Genomic DNA, 13,946 nt, shown 5'->3' with positions numbered 1-13,946 from the left:
TCTAAAGTATGAATATCTCCGGTATTAACATCTATTAATTGTATAATCGCCATTACTTTTAATTTCGATCAATATAAAACGTTAAAACCAAACGAAATCACGAAACACAGGTTACAGTTAATTGATATTTCTGATTATTTCCCGCGCTTTTGTGCATTCAAAATATCGCTTCAGCCGTACTACCTCTTCGGCAGAAGCATTTGCAGCACGCTGGAAGCGAAAACCTATGACGTCATATATGACGTCGTATCTGCTATAGAAACGCTTCGAAGGGTCTAGTGGATCACATCTGAAGCACTTCGAAGCGTTTGAAGCGTCTAGTGGATCGCACCTAAAATAATATATTACCATGAAAAGTAACTGATATATTATTAAGCCAGTACAAAGTGAACATACATAAAGTATATAGAACTTTCGGCTGATTTTCAAATCGCCTTCGCCTTCCGCTGTTTCCCTCATCTCACCGCCCCGCAGACCAAATGTCGCTCGAGCATCGTTAGCATTTAAATACTATTTAAGTGTACATAACCTTACATTCAAATAGGTGATATATTATAGGATATAGCAGAACCAGAAATGTAAGTAACGTTTTACTTAATGGCTTATTTAATGTAATGTTTTACTTAATGTATGTAAATATTTTCTTGATGTATGTAATATTTTAATTGGAATTAATAATCTGTTTTATCGATATCGATTAAGTTCGGCCGTTTCTTCAGCATCGCATTGCCTTAAACTACTAGTTTGTCTAAGTTTATTGCAAATATTTTTAAATGTTTGACGCGAAGGCTGAATGCGATTAGGATATCGTTCAGCGTATAAATTTTTCGCTCGTACGGAATTGTTTTGACATTCTCCATAAATGAGTTATATCAACTTGTTCTTCAAATGAATATATCTTACATGATTAACACTGATTATTTAGTATCGAAACTAACTTTTCATGTTTAATTTCATTTCGTGAATTTATAAGACGTCCTTCAAATAATGTTTGTTTTCGTTGAAGTACATTGTATGTAAGAAGAAAATAAGGTAATTGTTCACTTTAGGGGAGCCACCTCCAACGACCTTGACCTTGACATATGTTGTCAAGGTCATGACCCTGAGTAACCTCCAACAAGTTTTAGCCGTCGCTCGCCCTTCGTTAAAAAGTTTAAAAAATTACGTTTTATTTCTATTATACAGCGTGACTTCCAAGCGAAGTATTGATGTATTTTTTGATATAATGGCTCGTTTTTACTCACCATATCGCGATCAATAATGTATTCAATAGTAATAAAATATATAATTATGAATACTTCTGAATTATTTCTGCAATACATGTATGATGTTAAGTACTATTCTACACCTTTCCGTATTCAGAAACGTTAAACTTTTCACGCGAAGTAACTTTCGCCCCCCCTCCCTGCACAGGGGCACACGACTTCTACGATTGTACTGTTGCTATGATAGTACTGTCGGGGCAGATCTCTGTGACGGTGTGGGTGCAGGGGGGTGGCCGAAGGCCACCTCCTTGCACCCGCCCGCCCGCCCGTGTGTTCCATTCTCACACACGCACGCACGCACGCACGCACGCACGCACGCACGCACGCACGCACGCACGCACGCACGCACGCACACACGCACACACACACACACACATTTTTTTTTGTGCCCCTGTGCAGGGGGGAGGGGGTAAAAGTTACTTCGCGTAGAAAGTTTAATGTTCCTGGACAAGAAAAGGTGTAGAATAGTACTTATATATATATATATATATAATAGCATACATGTATTATATATCACATGTTAATTTTAAAACTATGATTGTTAATAACTTTTTGACGAAGGGCGAGCGACGGCTAAAACTTGTTGGAGGTTACTCAGGGTCATGACCTTGACAACATATGTCAAGGTCAAAGTCATTGGAGGTGGCTCCCTTAAAGTGAACAATTACCGAAAATAACAAGTTGATTTTTATTTATTTTATGAATAATGTCAAAATCCAGATGTAAAGTAATTTTAAACTTAATATATTGTAAACCAGGGCTCTCGGTACGCTTTGCAACTTTCGGCCGACTTGCGAATCGGCTCCGCCTTCCGCTGTTCCCCTCATCTCATCACCCGCACGCAGTCCAAATGTCGCACGACGGTCGAAAGTTTCAAAGCGTGCCGAGGCCTGTTGTAAACTATTGATTTTTCGGTACTATGATTTTAATACTTTTTTATGCAGAATAATTAGAAGAATCGTGTAATATTGTGTAAAAAATTCATATAATTCCATTTAAGAAAACAAAGTTGACTTTGAAATCTCCGAAAGCGCCTTCACCTGGACAAAAATTATTATCACCATATGATAGCCCCCTTTATATTGTGTAATTTTGATTGTATAGGGGGAAATCGCCTATATCGTATCCCCTAATGTTTAAACAAAATTGTAACAAAAGTACTAAAGAAATCAGAATATTTCTGTACTTACATTAAACTTTGGTTCATTGGCAATAAAACAAAACGACACTTTTGTGAAAATAATCATTTAATTATTGTTTAAATTTATTAGATTTAAAAAAAGTAGTTTTCAGTACGATTTGGAAACCAAATCATTAAATTGTACCACCTGGTTCCTAAATCGTACTTCTAACCTAACAAACAAACATTGCTTATTGTCATTACTTGGAATTAAGTGTGTAAAAATGTTAAGAAATTGCGTATTTGTATCTGTAATACTGTTGAAAGCCAATAAAAATCAGTATATTAAAAATCTTGTTCTTTGAAGTCCTTATACATTCTTCAGAGTTATAAGTCTTTTAATAATTATTCGCGTCCGATACTATTGCATTAAAAGCCGCTGTTCACATTTAGATGGCAGTAGTTGCGTATGCTATGATCAGAGACATCTGCTACTTATATCATTTTGAAGTGTGAACATTTCCTACTAAAATTCAGTCAACAGACGCCATCATTGTTTACATACGTGCTTTTCTATAACTGAATTAAAATGGAACGCGGTAAGTCGTTTTTCCGATGTGTACTTCTACACTATTTTGATATGAAAAAAAGTGCAGCTGAAACTCATCGATTGCTTGCGGAAATTTATGGTGAATCTACTCCATCGGAAACAGTATGTAGAGACTGGTTTCGACGATTCAAAAGTAGTGATTGTGACGTTCACGACAAATAACGGACAGATCAATCGAAAAAATTCGAAGATGGAGAACTGCAAGCTCTATTGGAAGAAAATCCAGCTCAAACACTCAAAGAATTGTCTCACCAACTCAAAGTCGATAAATCAACTATTTCACGACGTTTACAAGCTATGGGAAAGATTCTTAAAGAAGGAAAATGGCAGCCACATGAATTGACCGAAAATGCCATTGCCAACCGTTTAAACATCTCAATTTCTTTGCTTGCAAAGCATAACAAGAAGAGTTTCTTGTGGCGTATCGTGACCGGTGATGAAAAATGGATCTTTTTTAACAACCCAAAACGCAAAAAATCATGGGTTGATCCTGGCCAATCATCAATATCGACTCCAAAGCGAAATATCCACGATCACAAAGCGATGCTCTGTATTGGGATATGGAGGGTGTCGTGTATCATGAGCTGCTTAAACCGAACAAAACAATCACCGCCGAGCGTTATCGACAATAATTGGAACGTTTAAATGATAATTTAATGCAAAAACGACCATCAATTGCATTAAATCGTCGAAAGGTGATTTTGCTCCATGATAACGCTCGGTCGCATGTTGCTATAGCCGTGAAACAAACACTGATGGAGGTTCTTCCGCACCCAGCGTATTCTCCGGACTTGGCACCAAGCGATTATCATCTGTTCCGATCGATGCAACACGCTCTGGAAGATACACACTTCCGTAATTATAGCGAAGTCGAAAATTGGGTTGCTGAATGGATTGACTCAAAAGTCAAACCATTCTTTCGTCGTGGAATTCAACTTCTGCCTGAAAAGTGGTAAAAAGTTATAGCTTCCGAGGGAAAATACTTTGATTGAGGTATTCATATATTTTGTTATTGAAATTAATACTCAAATACAAAGAAAAAACAGCAGCTTTTAATGCAACCTCCTAATCATTCGCGATGCTCACGACCGATGGGGGCGCTAATGTTACTCTAATCACGTGGTTTGTAAAGAGGGTCGAATTTGTAGTCTCACGTTATCAAATTGATTACGACTTTTATTTTTCGATGTGTTTCTACGATTATTCCGTATTTATGAATTTATAAAAGGAAATATGAATAATCGGAATATAAACGAAGGTGAAAAAGTATTAAAATTTGGCCAAGTAATTACTGTTGGCTGTACAAAAACAATGAATAATGACTCGACCAAATATATTTCGGGTCTTGTGTTGCAAACGAGCACACTTTAAATCATTTTCCGCATACGGTAGAAGGAATTATAAACGATCGTAAATGAAAAACCAATGATCCAAGAAATAATGTGCTCATGTAAAGCGGGGTTATTAGGCAATTGTAAGCATGTTGTAGCTGTTTTGCTCTTTTTGGAAAGGTACGTATATTAAATTATTTACTCAATAAAACCGAATTAATCAAATATTATATGATATTAAAAATTCGAAAAACTCTGTGTCTTAAAAAATAATTAAATAAATTATCGCTGGTTATCGCTTATTATCTGGTTCATTTTCTGAAAACAATAAATTTATAATTCATATTTCACATGCAAAATTGGTTTAACGATCTCTAACCTCTGTTTTTGCTTACATTTTCAGGTATTCAGAAAAAAGTAATGCTTAACTTATCCTTTATAGACATGGCCGAATATATTAATAATTGCATTCATTTCTGTCAAAAAACGTAAAACATATTCACACTTGACCCTCCTTCCACTAGTTCCGAAATCAGCCACTAGATAGCATATCGCTATGTGAGCATCGCGAATTGGTATAAACTTATAAACAAAACCTATCAATGCGTACGAGCCGCAAGGAGATTATGGAAATTCGCGTCACTTGCAAAAAGTACTAGTACAATATAAAGACTAGCGTACGATTTACCCAACTCCCTCTATTTTGACAGATTTACCAATAGCAACATAACTTATAAATATTTTACTAATTTAATGTTATATTCGAAAAAAGTCTAAATATCAATTATAATCCTGAAGAACATTATGGTCATGGTATAAAGACAAGGGTATGCTTATGCGCATATAGTGTGTGTTCCAAACAGGGGCTTTAATCTCCCATTGCTTTTGTAGAGACTAGTGTCCCTAGAAGATAGAGTATGCTTTCCTTTTAGAGGACACACTCGACACAAACATCGTTCTATCTTTACCATTCGTTGAATGTTAAGAAGGATAGAACTACGTTTGTGTCGAGTGTGTCATCTAAAAGGAAAGCATACAGAGTCTGGCCACTACCCCTCAAAATGGCGTCAGTAAGTGGTGGGGATTGATCACAGCTGATCACAGTTTTCTCGAAATATGTACATACATTTCGTGATATCGCGAAACTATAAGAGATACAAAAAAATTTCTAGAACAAAAATTGAATGGTTTTAGGAGTACTTTAGAACTATGATAAAAAAAGATTTCTTTAATTATTTATTTATTATATACTCCCACCCCCACCTTATTTTCAAAAATTTTTAAACTTTTATGTGACGAAAATTAAAGAGTATTTTTTACTGAAAACAACGGTGTGTATTTAAATCACTTTCCGAAAAACCATTTTTCAGATATAAACGAAAACGTTTATATGTACGCGCTCCGTACGTATTCGTACACATGTGTGTGGGAGGAATACCTTTGCTTCTCACGTTTGGGGTGCTTGGTTTACGTGAGTCCCCTTGCCTCTCACGTTTTGGATACTTGATTCATACATTTATAAATTTAAATTTTATTACATAACATTTTTTGTTTTTTTAATATTATAATATTTTTTTATACTCTTTTGTAGATTTAATTTAATTTAATTTTTTACTGTTGATAATTTATGCAATAATGAGGACTCCCAGAATTGTTGAGGTCAGAGAAATGCTGTATGTACATTGATTTTGTGCACCAAGCATATTTAAAAATTACTATGTCATGACAAAAGTCACAGATAGCCTTACAATTTGTAAAATAAAAATTTACAGGTGTCTCGCATTTAGGAGGTTTCTCTTCACAAACAAACAAACAAAATTTAACACCATTGATAAATGTGGAAAAGAGGTAAATATTTTGACCATTCCTGCCGGAACAACTGATATGATTCAACAATTGGATGTTTAAACATTTCGATCGTGGAAGAATTTTCTAAAACATTTCTCGGATGTAATTATATTGTATAATTATGATATAAATTTGCATTTAAGAAATAATATTTAAAAAATTCAATCTCTTATTCATAATCAATTTTCATCTCCCAGATTCGTAAACCTTTTTAGATATGCGTGGTACAAGAGTGATTACACTGAAGAGAAACCTCCTAAACGCGAGACACCTGTAAATTTTTATTTTACAAATTGTGAGGCTATCTGTGACTCTTGTCATGACATAGCAATTTTTAGGTATGCTTGGTGCACAAAATCAATGTGCATACAGCATTTCTCTAACCTCAACAATTTTGGGAGTCCTCATTATTGCATAAATTATCAATAGTAAAAAATTAAATTAAATCTATAAAAGAGTATAAAAAAATATAATATTAAAAAAACAAAAAATGTTATATAATAAAATTTAAATTTATAAATGTATGAATCAAGCATCCAAAACGTGAGAGGCAAGGGGACTCACGTAAACCAAGCACTCCAAACGTGAGAAGCAAGGGTATTCCTCCCACATACATGTGTACGAATACGTACGGAGCGCGTACATATAGACGTTTTCGTTTATATCTGAAAAATGGTTTTTCGGAAAGTGATTTAAATACACACCATTGTTTTCAGTAAAAAATACTCTTTAATTTTCGTCACATAAAAGTTTAAAAATTTTTGAAAATAGGGGTGGGGGTGAGAGTATACAATAAATAAATAATTAAAAAAATCTTTTTTTATCATAGTTCTAAAGTACTCCTAAAACCATTCAATTTTTGTTTAAAAAATTTTTTTGTATCTCTTATAGTTTCGACGATATTCGCTTTGAAAGAGAAAAACCGATTTTTTTCAAAGGGGTGTTTCATCCCTTAAAAGTGAATTTGGGCACGTATAAAAAAATACGTGTCGCTTATTTTTATCTGGAGAACAACATTCTAAAAGCTCAAAACAATCGGCGTGTGACACTTGGGTAGTTTTACTTATTAGATAAATTGTACCAAACTTCAGATCAGACACCGAACAAAATCAATTTTGAATGCCGCTCGTAAACAGATAACTCGAAGACAGAACAAAACTAATAGTTCTTAATCCATATCACCAGCATCACATTAGTGTCATTACCTTAAAAAAAAAATGTTTCGTTTAGAAAATACAATAGAGGTACGATTTCATCGTCGGTACGACTTAGCTAATTCCACCATAAATTTTTCTCTACATCTTATAGATTAGAAAATATTTCAGGTACTAATAGTTATTAGGACACCTTGTATAAATTGGCAATTACAGAAGTACCCAAGATCCAGCTTGATCGTTACGGTCTGTTTCTCATTAGTTTTAATTCTCAGTCTCATAAGATTTAACATTAAAAAGTTTTAAAGTTTAAATTTAAACAGTACAGAAAATTCGAAAATAAAATATTAACTCACTCAAAAACATTTGAAATTAAATTTGCTTTGGTGAATTCGAAAATTATGATTCTTATACGCATTATAATTTTTATATTAGATATTAAGGGGTAACGCCACTCTAGAATTTTCAAAATAATCAAAAAATTTTTTTTGTTTAAATGATGCCTTAGTCTTAAAAATAATGTACACTTGGCCCCGTAGTGCGATAAAATTTTTAAGTACTTATTTCGAAACCGAAACTGCCTTCGCTCGATTAATAAAAAAAGATTCGTGATACTCGTAGCAGAAGGCAAAAGAGGCCAGGGTATTGTTAAAATCGGTCAGAAAAGACGCAGAGTAGGAGAATTTGGAAGGTGAAATGTATGGTGCAGGCATTGCCGACTAGAGGTATATAAAAAAAATTTATACTATTTTAGTACTTAAAACTTTAAACACGTTTTTCTCGAAACAATGTTTTTCAAGTTGTACGTAGGAGTTTTTTGATATCTTGTCAACTTTTTTTGTTATAAACAATTTACGATGAAATTTTTTACTGAAAAATGAATTTTTTCTTCAAATAAGCATTATTTTTTCAAAATTCAATATTTTCAAAATCCCCTACGTACTTCTGTAGCCAATTATATATAGTTTACAAAAAATTTTGGTTTTTTGTTCCGGATTGAAAATTGTGGGAGAAACTTTTCCGGCCGTGAAGCCCTTTCAGCGAGAGATGGTCTCGAGTTTCGTATTATGCAGCCGCCATTTTGTTTAAAAATGTTAATTAAAAAATTTTTTTATTTGCTTCAGAACATGTATAATACACTCCTATAAACAGATTTTCTATTTCCTTTATTGTATCTCCGTAAAAAATTATCAAAAACATGTCTTTTTTTCGAGCTCTAGAGTGGCGTTACCCCTTAATAGAGACATAATAAAAAAGAGCAGTTTACAGAAAAAGTTTATAAATAATATACAGGTATATTCTTCTATTTTCTCTTACTCTTTTCATGATTGATCACAAAATTTACATTAATTAAAAATATTACATCTAATTAAGAGCTTATGAAAATTTAATTGGAGTTATTATCTCACTTAATCATTAAACCCCAATAAAGTGCACAATTGATCATATAATTATTAAATTTAACATTAGCATATCTACATTACATTATAGATACGACGTTGTGAGTAACGTGTTATTCTTGCGGATTATTTTGTCAGATATGCGCGATGTCTTTGCACTGTAGTTTTACATTGCCTACAACAACGCACTAAACTTATTATCCTCGATTTCCTACAGCAAGTATAAAAATATGTAGAAACATAATTTCCGAAAAAATCTTCCACTGATATGGAAATAATTTACATCGTCCATATTTTATTTATCAGATGTTCCATATGTATGATAAAAATGTCGATTCGCGTTATTAATATTGCGATAATAACTATAACCGGAGTTTTGTTTTAACAATTGATCATTCACGCTAATTCAAGATTTTGGAATTTCACGTTAAAAACAAAACAAAAAATAAATATCAAATCGAGGATACAAATAATTTATCTGCATACACTGGTATTAAATTTCGAAAATTCACGAGGTCATAATCACAAAATAAATCTAAAAAAAGAATAAAACAAAGAAACCGATAAAGTATCAAATTATTGAAACCAAAAAGCTCTTACGTGGCAATTTGTCTCACGTTCACGTAATACATAAATTGGATTACGTAACGGTACATCTGTTGCAGGCACGGAGCTTCAAGGTGTGATAAAACGGCGACCGATAGAGGAACATGCACATGAAAAGTGAAAGGAACCTACCAAGCGGAGAAACACTATTTTACCAGGCACTGAATGATCGAATGACTGAATGACTGACTGGTTGACTGCGGATGCCGGGCCCATGTTTCACTTATATCGGCACGGTACCCCCGTGCAAATCCCCCACTCATAGGGCAGACAAATCAGTCGCGAATGAGTATCTTGTAAATGATCATGCACAGATGACACCAGCAACCGAATGACCGTTGAAGATAATGGAAGATTCTAGATCCTCTATCAAGCCTCGAGCCGGCTTCTTTCGCATATGATTCAGCCAATTAAATGTGGTGTTGCACAATTGATGTTATAAAACGTAACAATAATTCCACAATGACATAATTATTAGCTGCAAATATACAGGAAAAAACATTACATATTTGTATTAGAAACAATCCATTCGAATCTTTTTAAAATTTTGTTTCGAATTTTTCTATCCGAGTGTTAATTTAACATAATATGATTCGTTATTTGAATATTTTGTATTAAACTACAATATTTAACATTTCTTAGTATTAAAATAATATAAATTATGAGTGAACAAATAACATATAATAGTTTTTTAAAACGTAAATTCTAAGATAAATAAATAAAATGTTTTTCTAAATTAAATAAAATGTGTTAATTTAACATTTTATAAATGTAAATTTATTGAAACCGATTTATTTAACGTATAAATGTTATACTTAGTTAATGTTATCAATGTTAATTTTAATGAAGAAATATAATATACACTTATAAATTGAATCAGTTACATTTCTTTGTGTGAATTTTTTACATAATATTTGTGTTACTTTCTAACATCTTGTGTTGAATTAATACAAAAATTTGTGTGAATCTTTATAGAAACGTGAAATGTGTTATGTTAAATTTAACACAAATTTTCCAACTGTGTAGGAAGTAACGAAACGCCGTTACAAGTTAAATCAAAATAAAAAAGTTAAAAATATACTCTTGGAAAAATGTCGAATATGACGCATTTCATATGACTCAACGATATCGAATTCAACTTTTTTTTGTTCATTTAACATAATATGCGAAAATATTAGAAAACAATATCGATATAAAAAAAATGGTCACATAAAAAAGATAATGCTGAATACAGTTTTTTAATAAATTGTAGAAGATATATTTTTTAAATATAATTAACATTTATGATATGTTATTAAACTAACTGGTGTCATTATTCTTATTTACCCAGGTTGCTACCTGCATGTTAATGTCCTTTGAATGTTCGTTGAATGTTATAACCGTAATTAAAATAACTGTCTAAGTGTTAGGAGTTCGCACCTAACTAATGTTCGGAGAATGTTTGGAGAATATTCGTAAAACATTATGATATGAATGTTTGGGGAACATTCATTTAACATTTGGATAAGTATAGCAACCTGCTTTTCCAAAAATTACTTCCAGTATCCACTATTGCGTGTATTTTGTATTAATGTTCCTGCAGGAAGGATACGATTACGCTTGCCGCGCAGAAAAAGGAGACGCGCGCGATAGCTAATTATTCTTTTGTTTTTATGGAACAGTTATACAAATTCTTTGTTACCGTATCGCTTTTTGCGCGGCAAGAATTACCTCTCCTGCTGCAGAAGAGAGAGGAAGCCATAATAAGAAATGGATCCAATAAATTGAAAGATTTTTAAACAGTCTCTAATTCTTATAATAATACATAAACTGAAAAGAACTCTTGTGTGAACTAATAAAGATTCTTGAACTATTAAAGTAAGATTATAAACTGATTCATTACAAAATAAATTTAACATATATATCATATATAACTATCACATTTAGTCCGAACATATATTGATTAACATGCGTTAATAAGCTCTATGATTTGCAAAACAAAGAAAACACAAATAGTAAATGCAATTATAAAAAAACTAAATGGAACACACATCTGTATCAATCTTACATATCTTTGGTAAACTTATATTAAAAACTTCGAAAATTTGTATTCTATAACAAACTGCCATTGTATATAAGATGTATAACACATCAAAGTTAGATTTAGAAATGAAATTACTGAGGAGAGACAATTAAATGTAATACAAATATATAGAGTCTCTACTTATTTGTCACTCCTAAAAGGTGAGTAACGTAAATAGTCCATTATTGCTTTATCAATAATTTTCCCATTGTTATCTGGGTATACGAGTAACACTGCATCTGAAAAAAAACATTAGGCAATATTTAATTCGTTTTTATATAGTTATAATACAGTTTCAGCTCTGACAAACCTTGTTTAATCATTTTGTTAAAAAAAAGAGAAATCTACATATACTAGGATATTACATTTTGATGGTACTTCAATGAACTAAAAAATTGTGAAGCAATCATACCTTTGACAACTTTGCACATGCTTGTGGAAGAAAAAGCAAATTTTTATTCCTTCCCTTTTTGTTTTCTCCCCCTAAAACTATAGAGTCTGCCAACTGCACGTGTGAGCAATTTTTTCATAATGCGGTCAACACATTCCTGTACTGATATTCTACCTTCGGTGGAAAGTCTTTTAGTCTGTAAATATTTAATACTTCCTTCAATCCAAAAAGTTTATTGTAAAAGAATATCTTATGTTCTGCTGTGGAAATCATTAAATAAGCTTCAAATTTATTTTTACAAGGTATTCCATTTTTGATGTAGATGAAGCTAAACATTTCTCCATTTTCTCTGCTGTACTGATATTTTCAATTGGTATTTGTGACATTCCTTTAGGATGAGATACGACTATTCCTTTATTCCTAAGTCGCTGCACTATCATCTTAAAAAAACTTTTTTTTAAAAAAAGAAAAAACATACGCCAAGTGCATAAAAATATATTGAACTTCTTGATCAAAAACAGATATGAGATAAATATAATTGACCAAGTGTATTCTTCATTACGCCAGTCACATAAGACAGACTGAAAGTGATTATAATTATCAACTGGATTATAGTGAAGAAAAAACTTGGCGTGCCCGGGTCGCATTAATTGTAAACAGTATGCAGTGAAAACATTATTTCAACATAGTATTTGCATTATAAATAACAGACGTATATATGATATTATATATGTATACAGATATAATATCATATATACGTATAACATAGTGATATAATTTGTGAGACATTAAAATATATTCACAAATAATAGATGTGATGTAAATTATGGATAAATATAATGTTTAGATATATATTTTAGAAACAATATAAATAACAATTTTTTATGTTCAGTAAGTAATTATTAACATCTTTTCTTTGTTGAATTATTGTTTTCGCATATATAGTGTATACTGCAGATTAATGCGACCCGGGCACGCCAAGTTTTTTCTTCACTATAATCCAGTTGACAATTATAGTCACTTTCGGTCTGTCTTATGTGACTGGCGTAATGAAGAATATACTTGGTCAATTATATTTATCTCATATCTGTTTTTGATCAAGAAGTTCAATATATTTTTATGCACTGGCGTATGTTTTTTCTTTTTTTAAAAAAAGATTTTTTAAAGATATTTCACCGCTTTTTGTAAATTTTGAAAACGTGATAATAGTGTAGGAAATTTAAATCCTCTAAAAATAAATGCAGATTCTATTTCTAAAATAGTTGTCGGGACTCGGTCTCTAGATCTTGGTATCGGCTGCACCAATTTTATTCGGACTGGTGGCAATCGAAGGATACCGATGACATTATGTAATAAAAGTGTTTTTAGATTTTTGATTGGGCTTTTTAAATTCTGAATAATTTTAATCTAAAGTTTGAAGATGTGAAAACTCGAGATACAGCTAGTGGTAGCGTCGTGAATTTGACAGCGACATGAACATATACACGATGACGTTCACGCATCAACCAAGCGATCATGTCAAGTCAAGCAGTCAAGCGGTTATATTTTTATTTTATGCATTTCGCGACGCGACGCTATTGTGTCGCTTGATAATAAACATTAATAAAAATTAATGTTAATATTATTACTATATGTTTATAATACTTATTATTAATGATTATCATTGTTATATGTTTCTCTCTCTCTCTCTCCCCCTCTCTCTCTCTCTCTCTCTCTCTCTCTCTCTCTCTCTGTCTCTCTTCCCCCCTCTTACCATTTCTTGCTCTTATGCTCTCAATTCTCTTTCCTATTTACTACTGATTCTCTCTCACTCTTTCTCTCTCTATCTCTCGTCATTCGTTGTCATCCTCTGTCGTTGTCTAGCGTCGGCGTCATTATCGTCGTCGTCTGACATCGACATCGTTGTCGTTCGGCGTCGTCGTCCGACATCGACGTCATTGTCTTCGTTCGGTATCGGCGTCATCGTTGTCATCGTCTGACGTCAGCGTCATCGTTGTCGTCGTCGTCTGACATCGAGGTCGTTGTAGTTCGGCATCATCGTCCGACATCGACGTCGTTGTCGTCGTTGTTGGTCGATGTCGGCATCGTCGTCTGACGCCGTCGTTGTTGTCAGCGTCTCTCTCTCTCTCTCTCTCTCTCTCTCTCTCTCTCTCTCTCTC

At 32.8% G+C, this 13,946-nt stretch overlaps 1 protein-coding gene across 4 annotated transcripts in view; it reads right to left on the bottom strand.

The window, feature by feature from the left end:
* The window catches only part of LOC108781723 (superoxide dismutase [Cu-Zn], chloroplastic), a 38,084-nt gene extending 28,408 nt beyond the window's left edge, over positions 1–9,676 (bottom strand). Inside the window, exon 1 of one of the 4 annotated variants that reach the window (XM_018549788.1) lies at positions 9,467–9,676. The gene's annotated coding sequence lies outside the window, so the exon portion shown is untranslated. Of the gene's footprint in view, positions 1–9,328; positions 9,423–9,466 lie in introns of those variants that run through there. The other 3 variants (XM_018549789.1, XM_018549790.1, XM_018549791.1) reach the window with 3 other exon arrangements.
* Positions 9,677–13,946: the final 4,270 nt, after the last annotated feature.

The sequence above is a fragment of the Cyphomyrmex costatus genome, unplaced genomic scaffold, assembly GCF_001594065.2.
Source record: "Cyphomyrmex costatus isolate MS0001 unplaced genomic scaffold, Ccosl1.0 scaffold883, whole genome shotgun sequence".
Lineage (NCBI taxonomy): Eukaryota > Metazoa > Arthropoda > Insecta > Hymenoptera > Formicidae > Cyphomyrmex > Cyphomyrmex costatus.
Note: the sequence above shows the minus strand (reverse complement) of the source record. Positions and strands in the feature narration are given on the sequence as shown.